A 17,614-nucleotide genomic window follows, 5' to 3' on the forward strand; every position below is an offset into this window, starting at 1 on the left:
ATCACTAAGCTACATCCCCAGTCCTTTAGCTTACATCTTATGAAGGTGGTTATTCTAAATTTAGCCTTCTGAATATGACAAAAATCCTCACACTATTGAGAATGACAGGATATTCAGACTTGTGTCCCCATGTACATTTTCTTCAACCAAAATCACCGTTATTTCATACACAATAGTATTCTTCTAGTCTCCTTTTCTCTAGAAATTCCAGAAACTGGTGTTGATTCACTCTCCTTTAGTCTTACATTCCATCTTTCCAGTTTTATCCAAGAAAATCATGCTTTAATTAAGAGGTGGAGTGGCAGCAGCATTCTTCACAAGGAGAGAAATGTATGATGGCGATATGCAAATACCAGGACACTCAATAAAAAGCCATTTTACACAGCTCTGCCACCAAACTGTATGAGCATTTGGGGGTGAGGGGAAAGGAATGTGTGAGTCCAGCAAGAGAGGGATGATGCCCTGCAAAGTAGCAGAAGGCTGCCACCTGAGTGGAGAGTAGAAACAATCAATGAGCATTCCCCTGAGCAGTAATAACTGAGGGATGTTGAGGGATGAGATATCTGAAGGTCTGTTTTAAGTCATCGCTGTGTTGCAAAGCAAAACCCCTCGCTTGCATCAAAGGCTTCATTAAAGCTGACTACTGATACTGCGGCACTGGCATGAATGAGATTCTTAGCAATAAGGAGGTCAGTCACTTCAGCCAAGCAGGATCCCGGGGGATGGAAAAGAAGTAAGACAAGTAGGAAATGCAGTGTGTGACCAAGACCAAAACCCCAGCAAAAGCAGACATTTAAAACTGGTGTTGGCTAATAGAAAAGTGTATCCTGTGACTTTAACAGTCAAGGTGCAGGAATACTATCACATGTGGATCAGGAATTCGCCCTAATGATTATATGAATATGAAGATGGGAGGGCCATTGCTTGGATTGCATGTGTCTCTCAAGAGCTATCTCCATGCAGGTGATATCAGATTCATTCCAACCCTCACAGCTCTGCGGTTTCACTTCCTTGCTTATCCTTGAGCCTTACAATGACCTACAATTATGAGAACTATGACATATCAGACAGAATGCTAAGCACATTATACCACTACCTCCTTTAACATCTCGTCCAACAGAAGAGGCAACTCATTCATCCAGACATGATAAAAGAGAGATTTAGAAACTAACAAACTTGATCGAAATATTACTGCTGAGTGGCAAAGAGAAAAGTTGATCTCATCTGTTTGTGACCAAGCACACACACCCTCCCCCTTCTTAATGCTGACTCCAGCACATCCTGTATCCAACATGTCCCTCTCGGTGGGTGACTACTCAGCTCCAAGCTACCAATTTGCCTCTGACAGCTTTGGATGAAAACCTGGGGTGCAATGCAAACCACAGCCCAGTGAGGCAGAATTTCAAAAGCTGACTTAATAGTCTCCTAAAGCTAAGAAACTATTCATTGAAAGAAAATGTGCAAAGAGACATGCATTTTTTCTAGGTTTTGACACTGTAGATAAACAGGATCAAATGTCTGTCAGAAATTTTACTACAAAGGTGGCTTGGGACAAAAATTTTAAAATAAAAATTGAGAAATTCCAGTTATATGTTTTGTGTAAGCTAGTTATTTCTAAAATTTACTTGGTTATCCTGATCCTAAATCCTTGAACAAACTTGAATAATGAAGAAAAACAAACAAGCAGAGAACAACAGAGAGGGAGAAAGAGAAACAGAGAGACAGACACAGAGAGAAAGAGCAGGGACAGAGATAGACTGGGGGAGGAAGTAAGGGAAAGGAAGGAAGGAAGCAGGGAAGAAAGAGGGAAGAAGGAGAAAGGGAAGAAGGGTAATGGCAGATCACACCTATGATTCTTAGTACTTGATAAGCTGAGATATGTAGGATTCTTCCCAGATCTACTGGGAAGAAGTATCTGTGACAGTCAACTTAACCAGCAAAACTCACAGCTACAGACCTGGTTCAAGTGATAGGGCACCAGTACCACTAAAAAAGGGAGAAAGGGACAACATAGGAAATAATCCATTCACGTGGTCACTCATAGAACTTTTGAATTTATTTCTATAAAATAAGATTATGAAGATAACTCACAGTTTATTGAGGTTATTTTCCATTTAGTTCATTAGCATTGCAAAAAATAGTTGAACAGGTTCATGTTCACTCAAATCACTTTCAAGCCAGCTTTGAAGTTTCGGCTGCACAGGCATGAACTCAATGTATATTTACAACTGATTTACAAACTAGCCATTACGTTGTCCTCTATGAGAAGGTACTGCTGCTATTTGAATCAGAGCTCAAGAACTCTGTCACTTATTCTTAGCTTCTTATATATCCAGCTTCTCATTTGCAAAAGTTAAGTACCAGGTTTTCAACTGCTGTTTATGAGTTTACAATATTTAGATCAAAGGCTGGAATGTTGCTAGAAGGTAGGAGCTAAAACTCAGTGCTTACATATATAAATCTCATTAAAAAGCTTTGAAATAAGATCATGACTGTAATATGAAGGTCAGATCTGGCCAGCACCATCATTGGCTGTTGAGAGGTGTCAGATTGATTCCATCTCAAATTAGTTAAAGAAAGCAGAATCTGACTCCTTCTTTGCTAAGATCTCCTCTGCCCTATCCAGGGAAATTCCCCTTCGCTGTGATAAGACTGTGTAAACTGCTTGACCACCTGAGTAGTGGAAGGCTCAAGGTTAAACCTGTGCCCTTCCATGAGTAGGCGTATCTGCCTGCATCATGTGAGCCCTGCCAAATATGTGTGCCAATTCTAACTAAAATGATAGGTTACTTCAAACAGTTACTATGAGACAGATTGTAACTCCACTGGCCACCTGCGTGTCACCTGGCATGCTCTCTAAGTATTGTAACCTCATTGGCCACCTGCATGTGGCAGGCTTGACCATGTGGTATTTGCCATTATAACCTGACCCTGAGCATGGCCAGAGGCACGCAGTCCCAGCTCCCTGGGCTGTGACCCTGGCTGGTCAGTTTATTTTTTACTTCCCCAATAAACCCATCTTTTTAAAACTTGAGACTGTCTCTGAGTGTGGACCCTTGGAGGGATGGGGGATTCCCCCCCTGGGCCCCATTATATTGTAATCCCCTCCCTTGGGGGGACCCAATTACAACGACCTAAGTGTTACAGTGTACCTTCTTCATATAAAACTGCATTTGTGTGCTTCTTTGGGGAGTTTCCTATAAGGAACAACAACAACAACAAAAAGAACTGCGCAGAATTTACAATTAGAACCCTAACTTTATTTCAAAGTTAAGTTCTAGACTAGCTATAAAGGGGGTAAAACTACTTTAAATTCTTCTGACAACTTCTTGGTCATTTTATGTAATGCATGTGGGCATTGAGCAGGTTTGAAAGGGTTCTTATTAAGAGGCTATTTTAATAGCACAAGAACACTGAGATACAGTATCCTAATTTAAATGTTCAAAAGATATGAATTGGCTTTGCTTCTTAATGCCAGGTAGTTCTGACAACAGAGATTAACACAAAAGCAAGCTACTTGCACAGCACTCTTGTTACTGAAAATATGTTTCCTGTGTTCTAATTCAATTAATGGCTATAGGTCCTGAACATGTCTTATTTATCATCCCTGTTTTGCAAATGATGAAATGTGTGCTGCAAGATTAAGAATCACATGAGATTTCACAGGTGAAATGCTATTTACTTCCCAATTCTGCTCTAGATGGTGATAGTACCAGTACAATGACACCTTAAATTGAAACAGTGTTTCACAGTTCCCAAATCTAGTGCATGCTAAATGCATAACTAGTTAACTGTTCACACCCAAACAGTAACTAAACTAACCTAAAATTACTTCATAATACCATTAGAATATTAATTACAGTATTGTTAAAACATGTTTTTATCACAATGTATAAGAAGGTTTGGGTTTAAATTGCTCGTTGAAAGGAACTAATCCACACACTTTTATCTGCCATTTATTGGTATTAATATAGGTCATGTCTGGAATCTTCAATATTACCTTCTTAGAATTTATAACTCAATTTCACCATTCTGGATGTAGCACCTATACCTTAGAATAGAATAACACCAATATTTAATATTAAGCTGTTCTTCAAAGTTTTACACCAGAATCTCTTCATTCTCATTTGCTGTGTAGGGAGCAAGAAAATTATTTTCTGCATTTCTTTTTCCTTTAACTCTGTAACATTAAAGAAATCCTTGATAGAACATTTTTGAAAAACCCATTATACTGAGCTTTTAAAAAGTGAACAGCATTTTGAAAACATTCAAAACCACAAGTGTACACATATATGGTAAAATATTAAAATCAGGAAAAATGAGTATAACATTAAAGATCATGGTTCATATAGAAATATGAGATTCAGAAATGCATATGGATATGCATATAATGTATATCCTTTACAAATTATAAAATAAGGTAAAATTCACATTTTAAAGTGATGACAGGACTATAAAAATCTTGTTGCATATTTGAGTAAATGAAACAAAAAACTCTGGTAAACTAGCCTCTGAGAGAGTTGTCTCATCCTTTGATATTTCAATCTTCCTCTTTTAATGGACCTCTCTGTTCATTAGTGATAGTGACAAGATCCACGCCTTGCTACACTCCCATTGGCCTAGGGGTCTGAGGGCCAACTCTGATTTTATTGAGACATCTTCACTGACTTCATGGAATCCTGAAACTTTTACAAGCTATGAAATTTGTATACTGTGCATTTGCATGTGGTTTTGAGGCAGAGTTAAGGCATTATTAACATTGCCAAACGTTAACATGTTGACATAGCATTGAGCTGAATAAAGACAGAGGACTAACAAGTAGTCAGAAGAAAAAAAATCACTAATAGTCTCTTGTTTTCAAACAGGAAACTCATACAAAAGTTGGATTTCAAAATAACACGAAATATATTTCCTAATAACCATAGCACCTTGGATTACTCTACAATGAAATGACATAGAGGAGCATTAACATCTACTGGCCCTCAACATTGCTATAAAGATAAGGCCAACAACTCATATAAAAGAAAATGTTTATACATGTTCAGTCGGATGTTAATATTAAAAATAGGAATATTTTTATTCAAGAGAAAATCTCCACAGACAACAAATACCCAAATGTAGCAATATATATTTTGATGTTGAACCAAATGAAAAAACACAGCAAGCACCAACAGGAACATGCTTTGTTAAGCATGTCTTAAGGACCAATGCAGGAGGCTCTTATTTGCTCCTAATAGATTCTCATGGGAACCATTCTAAGTGCAAGTTCTACAAATACATTGAAAATGGGATCCATTTATGTCCAACTTTACAAGTGCATAATTATTACATAGGTAAAGCCATCTCCGGGCTGTAAGTCATGTTAACTCTGAAAAATACTTGGGTTTGTTCCCATGTCTTCTTTTTATCCCTGAAAAAAACCACAGTTTTCTTTTAGGAAAAATAATGTGGACTGAAATGCATATTAGATGTTTAAAGTACTCCTACAAATAGCAATAGTTTTACTATCAACACTAGCATACCAGTTCCAATTTTCTTCACAGGAAGGGAAAGGCCCTAAAGGTAAAGAGCTCAGTCAAAGCAGTTTGGACAAAGCCTTCTGTAGCTCTGTGGTATTTGGATGGGAAGATGCACATCTGTGCATCCAGACAGTAGGGTCATCATTTCCACTACAGGCAAAGTGCTGTTAGGCCACAGGAAATAATGCTTTCCAAATCCACGAAATGTCTCCACATTCAACAGAGTCGGTCGTCATTGCTAAATAACTCCCCAAAGCCCGATTTCTTCAGGTTCTCTCTGTGCTTGCTTCATTGATCTGCCGTCACTGTTTAGCATAGGATACTAGGCTGACACTCATTATTCAGAAGCGGGGAGGAGGTCTGTGTGCTCCTTTGTCCCATGCTGCGACCAAATCTGGAAGCAGTAATATCTGCCAAAGCAAGGAGGTCAGGCAATAAGGTGAGACCCTGGTGCCGTCTGACTCACAGGATGGCAGTACCCAAGTACATCCAACCATTCTTCTGTGAAGGTAATGCACTACTTTTCCTCCAGTTCTGTCACAGGATAGGAAAACCTGATTACTCTGCTAATGAAGGATGGGTATCACTGTCTTTAGAAGATTTTCAGAGAGGTCAAAGTAGTGTTTTTAAATCAGCAGAGGAAAGAGAAGAATAAGGGCAAGGAACATGATATATGTTATGATTTCCCATGCTGATATCAGTAAATAAAGAACATGTAGCTCAAGGTAGAAAAAATAGAATAAATCTAAAAATTTAAACTAATAAAAATATTGCCAATATTTTACCCTATGTCCAGAGAAGAGATCATTTTAACCTTATAAATAAGTTCCTTCATGGAATAGAAAAATAGAAAATTTTCTCTCAGCTCACCTTAAGAGTTGTTGTAATGCTGACTCCCAAACTAGTCAAAGGCATAATGTCATTTAAAAGCATCATGTAGGAATTTTGGAAGTGTTTTCCCTCACACTGTCCTATTTTATATTAAGTAACTATTTCTTGTAATTTTTTCATACTATAGTAAAAGGAATTGTGGGGGCTTCATTTTGTTTTGTTTTTATGTACTGGTACTAGGATTTAAACTGAAAATGTCATTCCCTTTCTTGGCTTTTTTCTGCTCAAGGTTGGCATCTACAACTTAAGAAGCTGTGTTTCCATTTCTGGATTTTTTTCTAGTTAAAAGTCTCATGTGGGCCGGGAATATGGCCTAGTGGCAAGAGCGCTTGTCTCATATACATGAAGCCCTGGGTTCGATTCCCCAGCACCACATATATAGAAAATGGCCAGAAGTGGCGCTGTGGCTCAAGTGGCAGAGTGCTAGCCTTGAGCAAAAAGAAGCCAGGGACAGTGCTCAGGCCCTGAGTCCAAGGTCCAGGACTGGCAAAAGTCTCATGTACTTTTCTGCCTATGCTGTCTTCAAACCTAGATCCTCAGATCTCAGCTTCCCAGTAGTTAGGAATACAGGCATGGCACACAGCACTCAGCAAGAATTGTATTTTAAAAAGTTTTAAATAGCACATCCACCTATTTTGTCTTGATGGTAGAGTCAACCCTAAATTATTAGTATTTTTCCTATCAGGTTTATTTTAGTTGCAAGTGATAGAACTTCAGTACAAACACAAAGTGAACTCATTAGCTCCCATAGCTTATCAGATATTCAGACTAGGAACTCTGAGCAGTCTGAATCTCTAGTTCCATGCTATACCTTGCTTCCTCTCAGTTACAATGTTGGCAAGACAGCCACAACCGCCAGGCTCTCTTGCTTTGTACAAGCCCACAGACTCCAGTGGGGAACAGGGGAGTCAGTCTTCTTTCAAATAATTCCAACTAAATTCTAGCTTTTGCGTTGCATGTGACTGATCTGAAATGAAATTAGTCATCAGCCTATGACTAAGAAAAGGAACCTTGTCCATTACAGCAAGAATTGAATCAGCTCTTCAGAATAGGACAGGATTGCCAAAAGAAATTCCAACACTAAGTAGGAATGAAGGCTGGAAAGGCACAAATGACACCCACCACCATCAGCTGCTGCTCCAAGCCTTAAAAGAACCAAGAAAAAAGACAGAGAGAGAAGTACCAAGGACCTCTACACACCTGCCTGAGCTCCTCTCTAATAAGATCCCCAGTAACCAGAATTTAAATCACATTTGCTTATAACACTGATGAATTTGAAGACTTTCCTCTCCAAGTGACTGAAAGTTGGAATGTTGGGAGGCACTCCAAATACAATATATACAGATGAACTTTGATTGTAATCTCTATTTCAAGGAAGCTTTGATTTGTGAAAACTGCTCACAGATAGCACTTGGAAAATAATTACACCTTGCATAACACTTTTATCTGAGATGCGTTCTATAGCTTATTGAACCCATTCTCGAATATTCTTGTTCACGAGGAGAACTACATACAGTGAGTGATTCTGTGCTTTTGGAAAATAAAATATATATTTTTGAAAAAATTCCAGGCCACGAAAATTCAGGAGTGCTTATTCACATTCTAAAATGATACATTTACTGCATGAACTGACTCAGCTGAAGGACTTTTCAAAAGCAAGTACCTCTAGTACAATCAAAATGTTTAATTTGCAAAGTTTTGTTCTATAAATAAACTAGCAGAGCACATCTATTATTTTAACTAAGGGTTATCTACTTCTTATAATACAAGGTTTCTAGACTGCAAAACCCCATAGTTCTTTTTTTAACCCACTGAATTAAATTACTGGTACAAAGAAATCAATAACAGAATATCTGAAACACACAATATTTGTTTCCAGAAGCCACTAAGAAGGAAGTGGAGTGAAAACAATTGCTCTTTAACTGTAACTGCAACTATTCTTATTATCTAGGAATGTCTTAATTTCTTGGCCATTGCTCAGCTTATTTCTGGTAAACAAAAGGCAGAATAATGGTAATGTTAGCAGATGTCATTTCTTTGGGGTATCTCCTAGAAAAGCAAGCAGAGTTCAAAAAACCATGAATCTTCATCTCTTTACTCTGATGACATCTCACTTTGCCCCTTCATATATCTAGATCCCAGAATGCCCCATGTCTGCCAAAATATGACCTACAAATATCCTCTAGAGAACCCATACAATGGCAGATCTAATTCCAATGTTTGATAATTAATAGAGTATAATTTAGGTTCAGCTATATAGTCCTAGGAGAGTCAACTATTTTCATTTCCAAAAGACAAAGGCTGACATTTGAAATCAATTACCTCTTGCATCAAAACACTAGAAAACTATTTTAAGAGATCTTTGAAACTTCAACAACGTTATGGCTGAGTCAAATGAATCTCCCAGAGATTTTTTTTATGTTGTTGGCTATCTTCTGAGAGAAGCTCAAATTCCATAGCTATGTGTAAAGTGTTCATGAAAGAAATAAATTTAGCATTCTCCCCAACTCAGCCAAGAGAAATAAATATGGATTTTCTGAATTATATTCTCCAGTAAAAAATTTAACCCACTTAATACAACAAACCCTGATAATACATAAAACTAATTGATAATAAAATCTTATCATAAAATACCATTTTACAGCTTCTGTCGGTGGGCCGGGGGTGTACCAACAAGAAGGGGTTAGGCTAAATACTAGGATAAAAAAGGATGAATAATGATTAAATAGAACTGAGATTGCATGTAGGTATGCAAATGAACATTGAAATTGTTTTCAGAAGTGGGGAATGGGGAAAGGCAGAGTGACAGAGGGGATGAGATTGATTGGAATACATTATACATGTGTGAAAGTGTCGTAATGATATTCCCATCTGTATAACTAATGTATTCTAATAAGAAGTGAGGGTGCCATTTTTATTTTCTACAAAGATACTGACCTGACAATACTGCAGAAATAAATGATGTCCTTGTATGTTTTTATGAAAATAAGTTATATATACTTAAACTATGAAGAACAATTTGGTTCTGGACAGTATGCAAGTATGACTGATAAGCAGAGAAAATGAGTAGCCAGCCTAAAGGGTGAGCCACTTATTCACTTATCTACTATATCTGTCTGCATGCTTCTTGACTGGAAATGGGGAGCTGCAAGGTCAACGAGGTATACAGCTGTACCTTGCTGGCTAAGAGAACGGTGTTCATTCAAACAGATGATCAAATACTCAGAGACAGAAATTTTCACTAGAGCTGCCCTCTAGGACAGTAGGAAACACTGATGGAGGTGACGGGAGTCTAGATGGCTAACAAAAGTGGGGCAGTGACCCCAGGGTGAGAGATTTCAAAACTAGCTGTGCCACTTCACAACACAGCTATGTGAAGGCATCAAGAGAAGACAGCAGCGATAGAGCATCTGTCTGGCAAATGCCAGGCCCTGAGTCTAGTCTCTAGTACCATCAAACAGACACAGAGGGACCTCAGGGATTGCTAAAGTTTTCCCTGCAAAAAGTCTTAGAAGATTAGTATTCATTGGTTCCTTTTAAATACTTAATGTAATATCTATTTGTTTTCACAGTTCAACTACTAGATATTTACTATATCTACAAAGGTATATGATAATGTTGTAGAGTTTATATGTGAAACCTACAATGACATTGCTGGAAGCCACGTTGGCCTTAATGAATTCCCTAACCCAATTTACTACAAGAATGGCTGGCTGCTCCCCAGTGTATATTCCCAAGAATATAAGCTTAGCAACTAGTAACTAAGGACAAGGCCAGCCATGAAATTCTCATAAACAACGAAATATTTCAAGAAACAATATAAAGCTTCTAACAAATGAAAACTTATTCTATAACCATTTGGAAGGATGTACAACCTCACAAAATTACAGACTGAGATTTTTTATTGTTATTATTAAATAGTTAAGCAAAGGGTGGTTACAATTCCATAAGCCAAGGTTATGAGTACAATAGTTCTTGGACAATCAGAGAATTTTTATTGTTATTTTAAATAATTTTACAAAGGGATTATAATTTCATAAGTCAGGTTATGAGAATGAGAAGTTTTAGACACGATTTTCACTATATAAATTGCAATAGTTTTGAAAAATAATAGCCACTAGACTGGTTAGGATATACTGCATTTTCACAATGTTTTGGAGGTATTATACATGAGTATAACCTTTTTTATTTGCTTTTTTGTGCAATCCTTTTGAAACACCTTGGAATTCCATTCATCCTTGAACACAATATTACATAAGTCAAAGAATTGTAAATACCTAAATATGGAAAACACATTTCAGATTCCATGTAAAGTACATATTAGTAGTTTAAGATACTAATATACTGAGAAGAATGGAGTGAAAATTATAGCTAGATCCTTAAAGGAATAATCACAACATCCCCTCATATTTCAAATCTCCTTTCAAAATCATGAAGAAAAGCTGTTAGGGGTCATATCTTGGCTTCAGTTGTGCTTTCTGGTTTCTAAGAGAAGCCTACATTATAAGAAGAATTTAAAGGCTCTCATTTTTTGTTTAAAACAATGGCTTTTAAATTTTATAATTGTCTAGTATAAAAATCCAGGGTTATTTCCAACCTACTCCTACTAAATATGATTACGTTTGGGGAAAAACCAAACAAAACTATAAAGCAGAGTATACTAAACCATCATGTAAGCGTTAAAAATATATACTACTGTGTATATTTCTGGGAGAACTAATTTTTTGGCCATCTTTAGCATTCCTACTTCAAAACAAATAGTCTCTATCTGTTCAAAGATCTCGGTTCCTGAAACACTAGTCTTGCTACTGCATATGTCTGTTCCATGGGCAGCAACAGAAAAGGAGATATTTGGTTTTTGAGGTGAGGCACAGCCCAGCAGTGTTTAGTTGTAGACAAAGCATCAGCTCTGCCAGGTGGAGCTGTGTGTCCCAATTCTTAAATTCAGGCCAAAATGGCCAAGCAAGTATATGACAACCAAGAAAAAAAAATTAAACTATTTGTTGTCCATTTCTCCCATTAAGATGCAAGTCTTTGGGAAGAAGGATCCCCCGCGCCCTGCGTAAATACAAAAGCATGAATGCTACTTTCTAAAGCAGAAGCAATCCAAATTTACTGCTGCCAACACACTCAGGAGAAGACACAGTGGTTCCTCCTGATCGAGGAAAAGGGGTTAACAGTGGAGCGTGGAGAGAGGGTTAAGACCATACAGAGCATATATCTAGCTCTTGCAACCACATCCTGAACCACAACTAGGGATCCACTAAGAGTAAAGAGATTTATTTTAAAATAAGTGGAGGAGGAGATACAATGAATACTTGGTTCTAGGAAAACAAGAAAGTCCTCATTTCATCAAACCTGAACATCACATTCAATACTACTAAACATAAGATTTAAAAAAAATCAGTCTGAAGCATAAATACATATGTGCATAGGCTTACAATGACACTAATGTGACTAAATCCACTCAGTCCATTGACCTAGCTAGTTCTATCCATGCAAGAGGCATACATTTCACACTAAGGGTTCTTATTAAAACACTGAAGGAAACTAGAGTCTACAGAACCTATTTCTCTTATCCAGGATAATGCAAGTAGGGAACAGACACATCAGGATTCTGTAACCTCCAAAGCATATATTCTATATAATTATTCACCAGAAAAGAAAACACAGTCACTCTAATCATGCCAACCCTGCTGCAACGACTTCTGAACTTCTAAAATTTTAAGATCAAAGTGATTTCTGGAATGTTTGATAACATGATTTTTTCTTATTCTTTATTTTGTGTATGTGTGGGGGAATAGTACTTGGATTGGATTTGACTCAGGACTTTACATTAGTTAGTCATGCCCTCTACTACTTGAGTCCCACCTCTAGCTCTTTCTGCTTTATTTAATGATTCAGATAGCATCTTGTATTTTGCCCAGGGCCAGCCCTGGACTATGATCCTCTTAAAGAATACCTCCTTTACAGCTGGGATGATAGAAGTGGGTCACCATACCCAGTTAACTTTATTTTCAGGGTGGCCTCAAACATTGATCCACTCAACTTCATTTCCAAGTAGTTGGGATTATAGATGTAAGCCACAGTGCCTAGTTGGCATTTTCTTTTTATTATGCTACCCTAAGAACAATTATTTTCTATATGACCCAAGTTGGTTCTTAGCAAATTATTTAACTGACCACCAAATCTGATTCATCATGTTAAAATTTTATAAAAAGCTATTTGGAAACAGTATCAAAATAACCATCTGGGGACAAATGGTCATCATCACTAACAATGCTTAAAGAAAGTGATAAATGTATTTTCTAAGGCTATTCCCTCCACCCAGCAGCAGCATTAAAAGAAATTCATGTTATCATATCCTGAGCATAAACTCTCATTCCCATGCTATGCTTGGTTCCATGAATTCAAATATTTAAGTAAGAACTAATCACATGCTCTTGAAATTGCTTTTCCCCACCCCTTCCTCCTTCCTTTCCTTCTTCTCTGGCATCATGACAAGGAAATGCCATCCTTTAGCTATTCACACCTGTCCAGTTTAAAGCTAAAGTTCATTATATGCTACTAGTGAAATGTAACTGAAAAAAATTCTTGCACTTTCTATCAGAAAATAAGCAATTACACCAGCTCTACCATTAGCCAGACAGAAAATCTTGGAGAAAACCTGAACTTCTCATGACTTCTATTTTCTAATTTATGAATTAAGAATATTGTAGTAAATCTAAAACTTCATTAATATTACCCAAACTGTTCTTTTTTTTTTGTTTTGTTTCATCCTAAGTAATTGAAATTTACAAAGTAGGATAAAATGACAACTCTGTTTAATTGTGTGTGTGTGTTTGTGTGTGTGTGTGTGTGTGTGTGTGTGTGTGTCCAATTTTTCTACTTTTGTGTAACAAATAGCAACATACCCTGGAAAAGACAGAGTTATTAGGACACAGTTCTACAGGTCGGAAGTTGAGCATGTCTCAGTTAGGTTTTCTGCCTAATATGTCACAAAGTCAAAGTCATGGTGATGTCCAGAGTGGGCTTTTGTTCCAGACTCTAGGGAAGGACTCACTCTCACGCTCATTCCCATTGTTGAATGGGAATTTCCCTGCTGGCGGGTAACATGAGGCATTCTCAGCTTCTAGAAGCTATCCACATTCCTTTACACTTGGCTCCCTCCATCTCCAGCAGTGTCAAGGTGAACAGAGTGGTTCTGAAGCTTTGATCCCACACTGACTTCCTCTGCTGCCACTCTGAAGAAAAACTATTCATTTCAAGGGTTCAACTATCATTTGAGTCAAACCCATTTGGATCATATACATATTTTAAGGTCAATTTATTTTTTTATTCACTTGTCAAATTGATGTACAGAGGGGTTACAGTTTCATACATAAGACAGTGAGTACATTTCTTACCAAAATTATTACCTCCACCCTCATTTTTCTCCCCCCTTCCCCATCCCCAACCCCTCACCCAAGTTGTACAGTGGTTTACAACATATAGTTTTGTAAATATTGCTGTTGCATTGGTTCAACTTTTACCCTTTGTCTCTCCATTTTGATGTTCACCTTCCCTTCCCTAGTTCTGATAAACATATATACAATAAGCAGGGCACCAAAATTAGCTACAGTGACGTCAGGGGTAAAACCCTGAGAAATAATGATAAAAGAAAATGGCATAATTTCACTTTTTTCACATCTGCAAAATCCCATTACAAAAGTCTCGAGATTCTTTTGTTTGTTTGTGTGAATAGCCAGGGATAGATCCTAGGGAGATGACTGGCTTAAGATGTGCGCAAGTGTATTTTGCTGTGGGTATAAGCCCTTCACAAAGCTCAAAGCCAAAGCTGGTTGTGGTTGTATCCTTGTTAAGCACAGTACTGAAATATGCTTGATCCATACATATAAGTCTAGCTCAAAAAAATGCTACCCTGCACACAAAAACACACAGTATCATATACTACTAATTGAGCTCTGAAATTTGAGAGTAGATAGAAATACAATGAACCTTCATCAAACCACATGCTTTAATGAGGATGGATAAGGTGTGGATGATGCTAGTTGTTGTTGATGCACAAATGCCAGCATCAAAGTGAAAGTTAAACAATTCAGCATATGAGGAAAAAACAGTTTTTCTTAATGTACATACATTTGTTGATTATTTTCAAATGCTACCTTATTTTAGAACTACCTATGTTCTTCATGTGAAAAAAATCTAATATAAATAGAGTTGCTGGAGAAGAATTTTTAAATGTATTACATAATATTTACATTCACACATTAAAACAAGCAAGCTAATCTCTTTCTAGCCAGGGCCATGGCTTCCACAAGCTACAATCTCCACTCTTCAAGTAAATTGACACTTTCAATGTGAAGAGGAAGACAAAAGAAGTAACTCTCTCTTTTGTTGCCCTTCCCAATTCAGAAAGTGCAAGCATTTTACAGCCCTTCCTGAATTTTAAAAAGGGAGGGAGGGTGTTAAAAAATGCACACTACACTCCCAGATTTCTCTGAACAAGTCACTGAATTAATAGCAATTCAAGTAATTTATTCTTGCACAGCTAGTTGCCTGCTCTGCATCTTCATAAAAACAAATTGGCATTTTTTCCAAAGCATAAGTAATCCTGTTCTATTGCAGGATGATATTACATCTGCATAAAGATAATTAATTCTCATCTCCCACTATTATCTAGTTGTCCATTACCAAAGGGTAAGTGATGTTTTCTAGAGGCGCCTGAGTGCTAATGCAGGCTGTTTACTGGTAATAAGCATTTTCAGCTACTGAGGAGCAGTTTGGAAAGAACATGAAATTAGCTAAACATACATCACAACACTGTGGTATTTACAACAGACTCCCATGGATAATGAAACTCCACTTAAGGACACTCACACTTCAAATACCACTAAAGAGATCACTACCTGCACAGAAACTCAGCTGATGTGATTGAACTTGATCTTGTAACACAGGGGAGTTCCTGCTTTCTTTGTGACAGTTGCCTGTGCAGACACTACAAAGGTTTTCTGCAAGAACTGTTATCTGTCCATCTCCAGAACAGTTAGATAAGATTTAATCATCATGTGCTGCTCTGCGTGAACTGCTTTAATTTGGGGTTGCCTCAGTTCAACTTGAGAAATTAAAACAAAAAAAATTAAAGGGCAATACACAAGGAAGCAAAGGGGAAATAATCCCTGTTGTCTTTCAGGATGTTAACCCAGTGCTTATTTTGTTTTTCTTCCATCAATAATAAAAGAACTTGTATTCTGAGTAGTTCTTTCATCGAAACTTAAAACAATAATATCGTCTTTATTTAATTTTAATTTTATTTTTGCTACTTCTGGGGCTTGAACTCAGGGCTTGGCACTGTCCCTAAACTCATTTGTTCTTTGTTCCTCAAGGCTAGCACTATCGCTTGAGCAACAGCTGCATTTTCAGGTGTTTAATTGTAGATAAGAGTCTCAAGGAATTGCCTGTTCAGGCTTGCTTCAAACTTTGGAACTCAGATCTGAGCCTCCCTGAGTAGTTAAGATTACAGTGGTGAACCACAGGTGCCCAACTGGCAGTATCTTTTGTATACAAGTCCTTGTGGACAAAGAAAACACAATTAGCATCAGAATCCAAAAGCAAAACAACAACAACAAAAAAAACCCAGAAAGTTTGAGTTGGAGGTGTGGCTCAAGTGGTAGAGTGCTTATTCTAGCAAGAGGAAGGCACTGAGTTCAAACCCTAGTACTGAACTTTATGTGTATGTATGTATATGGTTGTATGTGCAAACACACACATACATACATATACACACATGTAAATTCTTGCAGGAATATGTAGTTTCATTATCATAAAGTTATTTTTCTGAGAGAAATATAGTAGAGAGTCAAGTGGAGCATATGTAAGGAAATTAGCTAAACTGTGCCTTAATATTTGTGTGAGATATTTTTGGTTATCTACAGCAACTCTTCAAGGAGCTCCTATTTCCTAGTCATCCTCCAGAAAGGGATCAAAAGTGACAATAGTCCATGTAAGGAACAGTGAGTGAAAGTTTGTTGGCCAGAATTCCATAGAAGTTTATGTTGCACTGTAATTATAGATTCATTTTTAAAGATTTAACTGTAGTACCCCTTCCTACCCTTAAACTCCCCTGATTCTCTCTGCCCAGAATGTGGACCTAACAAGTTGAGGGCTATCAGTCTGGATTTAACAGTGAAATATCATGCATCATGATGGAAGTTCATGTGCTAAGTCCACTAAGGAGAAAGAAGGCTATGGGGGATGGTTTTGGCCAAGTAGCTTCAGATAGCTGGCCACCAGACTTCTTGTTACATTGGAAAAGGAAAGCCCTATTGGTTTAAATGTCTCAAGTCTGGTTTCTTGTTACCTATGGACAAAAGTGTTTCTCTCCCCAAGCAAACTGTATGGTTGAAGACATTAAAGCGGAGGAAAACTATAGGAACCAATGACTAAAAAGAAAAAAAATATACTCACAAAATATGTTCCTAAAGTAAGTTAAGTCAAAATCCACCATTACTAGGGAGTCCTGTTATCTATAGTATTAAAAGATTTAACAACAAGGTAGATTAGTGGGAAATTATGCTGTCAGAAAGGTATCTGCTAACTAAACCAGCCCCATGCTGAATTCTTCTGAGTAGATAGGACTTAATTGACCATAAATTATGGCATAAAACCAAATTTCATAACCAAGATTAAAACTGGACATGGAATGTTTAGGTACTACCTCCCTGGTTTGGAAAAAAAAAAGGCTTGTGTTATGGTTAAATTGAAAAGAACAATAACAACAACTGTGCATTGAGTTTGGAATAGCTCTTCCTAGGGCAAAGTGTCATCTACTCTCCCTTTTACTCTTCATTTCAATTTGTGTGAAACAAGTATTCCAATTCTTATTTATCAAAGGATAATGCAAACTCAGGAAACAAGTAACATAACTAAAAACCACAGAGCTACTCTTGTACCTGCAGGAGAAATCTGATAATAAAGATGACAAAGGGAACAAAATCCAAATTGTTACAGAAAGGTAACTTTCTAACTATGAAGCAATCATGATGAACTCTAGTGTGTAAAAAGGAGAGGCAAGAAAACCAGAACATCACATGGTAAGGATCCCTGGGGGTGGAGTAAGTTAATAAAAATGCACTGGTTCTAGAGAATGAAAAATTGAAACACTGTGCAATTCCAACTTCTTTAGAAGATAACCCTACCTAAGG

General features: G+C 37.3%; 1 protein-coding gene across 2 annotated transcripts in view; it reads right to left on the bottom strand.

The window, feature by feature from the left end:
* The window catches only part of Tmtc2 (transmembrane O-mannosyltransferase targeting cadherins 2), a 336,895-nt gene that overhangs the window by 272,845 nt on the left and 46,436 nt on the right, over window positions 1-17,614 (bottom strand). Inside the window, exon 1 of one of the 2 annotated variants that reach the window (XM_048358672.1) lies at window positions 15,320-15,916. The exons of the other annotated variant lie outside the window; for it this stretch is intronic. The gene's annotated coding sequence lies outside the window, so the exon portion shown is untranslated. Of the gene's footprint in view, window positions 1-15,319; window positions 15,917-17,614 lie in introns of those variants that run through there. 2 annotated transcript variants of the gene reach the window in all.

The sequence above is a fragment of the Perognathus longimembris genome, chromosome 1 (assembly GCF_023159225.1).
Source record: "Perognathus longimembris pacificus isolate PPM17 chromosome 1, ASM2315922v1, whole genome shotgun sequence".
Taxonomy (NCBI): Eukaryota; Metazoa; Chordata; class Mammalia; order Rodentia; family Heteromyidae; genus Perognathus; species Perognathus longimembris.